We start from the raw sequence: 5,299 nt of genomic DNA on the forward strand, positions 1-5,299 counted from the left end.
AGAGAAAGGGAGAAAATGAGAGAGAGTGAAAGAGAGAGAGAAATATCATAATACTGAAAATGCATAACAGATAAACAAGAGCTGTATGAGAATATTCATACTGCTATCTTTAAACTCTTCATGTACATTTGAAGGTATTTGATATATGATAACCCATCAACATAAAATATAAAATGATTTTGATAAAAATAAAAAAGACTCAGGAGAAATTATAAATGCAAAAGCAATCTTCACAGAAGCAAACACTCAGAGATATTTCATGACTTTGAGAAGGATTAAGTGGCTGAAGTTAGTATAAATTTAGAAGTATACCAATTTACAAAAAACATAAAAAGATATTCATATATTTCATTATATAACTCAATGCAGAAAGCAAATGTTGTTTAGATGATTTCTTAAAACACTGTCTCTCAGGAGCAGGGAAGGCGCCTCAGTGTAGAGAGCTTGCCTTGCATGTATTAGGCCCTGGGTTTGTTTCCTCAGCAACACATAAGTAGAAAAAGACAAAAGCGGTGGTGTGGCTCAAGTGATAGTGCTAGACTTGAGCTGAGGGACAGCACCCAGGCCCCAGAGTTCAAGCCCCATAACCAACAAAATCAAAATAAAAAACAAAACAAAACAAAACATAGCCTCTCACTTTTGTGACCTGAACTCTGTAATACCGCGGCTTCAGCCTAGGGCTAAGATTTTAGGTGTGGACATTTATCATCCCTCCTGATTCAGACTGTACTTGATAAATTTTTAATAAATATTTTGTTCTTTATTTTCCTCTTTGTAAATTCACATGCACCTATTAAAAAATGGCTTGGCCATCCCAGTTACCTTCTCAAAGTACCTCTTGATGTCGACTTACAAAAAGTTGTATTATATTACAAGGGGAACAATGCCACAAATAAGAAAACTAATAATTAAATATTAATAATTAATAAAATAAAAAACAATTATCAGTGTTTTAAGTATTTGAAGGGTACTACAAATTAGATTTTACTATTTTCTCATATTCCTGTACATTTAACACTGGCTAAGATTTTGATGTTGAACAAGCGTTTTATAGACTATGAGTAATCTTTAAATTTGCCCACTAAGATTACTTTTTATGGATCATCTCATCTCATCTTTTTTATATGGCTTGTATCATCATTTGTTCCTCACGAACTTATAAAGTAAGTTTTAACAGAAACTGTGTAGTTAACAAAGTCTTAAATCTTCACTCTGCTTCTTTACACAAAACCTTTGCAAATTCTCATTAGTAATGTTTCTATAAACTCTGAAATGTACATACTTAGTAGCATATAACTGCTACCATAAATCTTAAATACTTTATAGAAAAGTTTTATGACCTGCCAAACCATCCTAAATTTGGCATATATAAGCAAATTCTCAAATTTAAATACATTTAAAACATTAAAATTTTAACAAACCTGAACACTTGCTGCCGTGTTCATTATGACAGGTGCCTTGTATAGAATAATGGAATTCCTCCTCCCACACATCTCAAACAACAATTATCAGGAATTATTTAATTTTTGACATGTCAATCTTGACTTTATTCTTAAATGTGTGCTTATGTAAGAAATACATGGTTCTAAAACTTCATGAAAATTCCTTTGAACTTACTTTTTTGAATTGTCTAGTTTAAGAAAACCAGTTGCACTTTATATATAAAAAATGTTTTGTGCGGGCTGGGAAGTTGGCTCAGTTGTAGAGCGCTTGGCTTGCATGCCTGAGGCCCTGGGATCGATTTCTCAGCACCACATAAACAAAAAGCCGGAAGTGGTGCTGTGGCTCAAGTGGTAGAGTGCTAGCCTTGAGCTGAAGAGCTGAGGGACAGTGCCCAAGCCCAGAGTTCAGGCCCCACAACCGGACCAAAAAAAAAATGTTTTGTGCTCAATTCTGCAGCACATACACTAAAATTGGAACATTACAGAGAAGATTACCATGGCCCTGCGCAAGGTTGACACCCAAATTCGTGAAGTGTTCCAGATGCTGGAGAGGATGTGGCATTCTTGGTGAGAGTGTAAACTTTGGAAAGTATGGAGGGTCCTCAAAAGACTCCATAAAAAGCTCCACTATGGCCTAGCAATCCCACTTTTGGGGATTTTACCAAATGATCACAAATAATCTACCAGCACAACTATTTTTACTGCAGCATTATTTACAATAGCTAAGATACGGAGCCCACCCCGATGGCCCTCAGTAGATGAATGGATGAAGGAAAATGTGGTATATGTACACAATGGAATTCTGTGCCTCCATCAGAAACAATGACATCGCCCAATTTTTTAGGAATTGCAAAGACTTAGAAAAAAAATTCATTAAGTGAAGTAAGCTAAGTCCAAAGAAACATATGTCCCATGGTTTCCATTATTTTCAATAACTAATATATGTGTGGGATAAGCAGAAAAGGTCAAAAGCCATGTGCATATGACCAGATAAGATGATATTAAGGGAAATGAACCCCAAGATAGGGACACAAGGAGTTTTATCTCTATTGTTTCTAACGTACTTATAATGTGCAATGAGATATTTTTTCTTTGTTTGTATGTTCCTCTCCCACACTATAAGCCCGGTTTTCACTGTATTTGAAGTTGGTGCCCCTACATCCTATGTATATGTTTCACTAATTTGGGGAGGGGAAGGGAAATAAAAAATGCTTAAATAGGGATACAGGTTGACCCATTGTAACAATGAGATGCACAAGACATTCTGTTGAAAAATGAACGTTACAATTTAGGCCAGGGAAGGGGGGTGTATTTGTGGAGGTGGGAGGGTAGGGATGATGGGGGAAAAATAAAGGAGGATGTAACAATGCTTGTTAGGAATTGTACTCATTATTTGCTCATGTAAATGTGACCCCTTTGTAAAGTATTTTTACAATTAAAATATGTATACAAATTTTCTGAGATGGAAAGGTTATTTACTCTATTTTATCCATATAATATCATTAACAAAGAAATTAATGTAGAACACTGATATGATGTTATTTTGAATAAATGTGTGGGTGTGTCTGTGGGTGTGTGCGCACACACCCACACGTGCACAAACACACATGCTTGTGTATTAGCATGCTCAGAGACAAATCAGTCCTTCAAAGTATTGCTAGGCCTTTTCTCTCTAGATTGGTGAGCACTATATGAGCTACATCTCCATTCCTGGCTCTTTGCTAGTTCACTATAAATTTTGAAAAATAATTTCATGAATTTATTTTGCCCTGATTGGCTTCCAACTGTTATCCACAGATCTCAGGCTACTGAGTAGATATCTACGGTAGATAGGATTACAGATGTGACCAGCCAGCACAAGGCTTTCAGAATAATTTTAAACGTAGGAGAAAATTTACTTCTCGGGGGCGTGTTTTATCATCTCCTACTATTAAAGCATTTTGGAGTGAATATATGTGAATTTATTTCGTTTTGGGATTCTTAAAAGACAGTAAGTGAAGCTATTTAAAATTTTAGTACTTTTTAAAAAAGGCTATTGGAGCTGAGTGACAGAAGAAATTTGACTATCTTTGGACCTCAATTTATAAGTTCAGTTCTGTTCGGGATAACCCAATGTCACCAACACAGTCTGTGTTGAAGATAAACTGTAACAGAAAACAATCTCCATGGGCAGCAATTGTTATGCTATTTTTTCTTGGAAAACATGAATATTGAATTGAGAGTGTAAGAGAATGGGGGTTTTACATACCTTTTTTATATTGTTGAAAGACTTTTGGAAACATTAACTTATTTCCTTGCTCACTGTTTGTCTTTGGACAATTCACTTAGTGCCTTTAATTACAATTTTTCCCAACATTAGAATGATAATAATATTAGCATTATCGCAAATGTTCCCTTAAGAATTGAGAGAAATAAAACTTGTGAAATGTTTAACATAAATTTCTATGAATGAGCTTTGAGTTTAGCCAGCAGTTTTTTAAATACTAAATAGAATGCAATAAGTATTACAAAAACAATTACAGGTAGTGAGTAACCAGAAGTAATGTTATCTATTGACCATGCTCTGTTTCCAAGGAAGCTAGTTGGATAACTTCTCATGCTGTAAATCAAACTGGTTATCTTATGTCTTTTTTTTTTTTTTTTTGGGTCCGGTCGTAGGGCCTGAACTCTGGGCCTGGGCGCTGTCCCTCAGCTCTTCAGCTCAAGGCTAGCGCTCTACCACTTGAGCCACAGCGCCACCTCCGGCTTTTTTCTTTTTTGCTTATGTGGTGCTGAGGAATAGAACCCAGGGCCTCAGGCATGCAAGGCAAGCACTCTACCACTGAGCCATCTCCCCAGCCCCTGGTTATCTTATGTCTTGGTAGTATAAAAATTTCAGGGACAGAATAATGAAGGAATGTTGTAGACTGAGGTGAAGTCCATACGAAAATGTGCAAAACTAATAAAACGTAAAAGTATCTGAAAAGTGTATTGTGTTTTACATCGTTTAAGTTACATTGCAAAAATAGGGAATACCTAGAAGAATGAATTCTAATTTTGGTATTATATCATAGGTCCTTAGGAGGATGAACTCTTTCCTCATTCTTGTAGAGGCAATATCAAATGAGAGGAACTGTATTTTTTTGTTTGCTTCTTTACATTTATTCTTCAATTTGAAATCTGAACTACATGAGATGGAAAGAATCTAAGGGAAATTAGACACGCAGGCTTTGGAAGAACAATCATCTTAAAATAAATAAAGTACATATTGTCTTATAAAAGGTCTAACTATATTGAGTTATATAGTCTCAAGTGTAAACAGAAAATGATTTAGGCAATATCATGTTATTGAAAAATGAAAAATGTTAGTAATTGCTTAATTTTTTTCTTTCTAAAACCTTGATTTTGTATAGAGAGATTAAAGATGAGATTAACAAGAAATGATTAAAAATGGACAAAAGTTCTGAATAGACATGTTTTCCAATAGCCTCAAAATCGCCAGTGGCTTTACAAAATTATGTTTAATACCACTTCTATGCTGGCTTAATGCTTTCTGAACAGAAGTCATTAGAGAAATGCAATTTAAAATTAATATGATACTACTTCATAACTATTATACTCATTAAAAATCAGAGGAACCTGGTGTGGTCGTTAAGGCTTGTAATTCCAAGCATTGGAGAGGTTGGAGTAAGGGGATTTGAGTCTGTGGCCAGTCTAGGGTACTACACATAGTAAAAACCTGCCCTTACGAAAAACTCAGAAGGTAATAATGTTGGTGAGAATGTAGAAAAAAGGAAATTTTCTACACTCTTGGTCAACATACAGGTTAGTATTCTCATTGTAGAAAGTAGTATGCAATTTTCTAAGAAATGCAAACT

At 35.0% G+C, this 5,299-nt stretch overlaps 1 non-coding gene across 1 annotated transcript; it reads left to right on the forward strand.

Annotated features, from left to right (window-relative positions):
• The first annotated feature begins 1,883 nt into the window (after window positions 1–1,883).
• Window positions 1,884–1,989, forward strand: LOC138819924 (U6 spliceosomal RNA). The gene has a single exon (XR_011369695.1). It is a non-coding gene; the product is annotated as a U6 spliceosomal RNA (small nuclear RNA).
• Window positions 1,990–5,299: the final 3,310 nt, after the last annotated feature.

This window comes from Dipodomys merriami, unplaced genomic scaffold (genome assembly GCF_024711535.1).
Source record: "Dipodomys merriami isolate MVZ:Mamm:240054 unplaced genomic scaffold, mDipMer1.0.p SCAF_826, whole genome shotgun sequence".
Lineage (NCBI taxonomy): Eukaryota > Metazoa > Chordata > Mammalia > Rodentia > Heteromyidae > Dipodomys > Dipodomys merriami.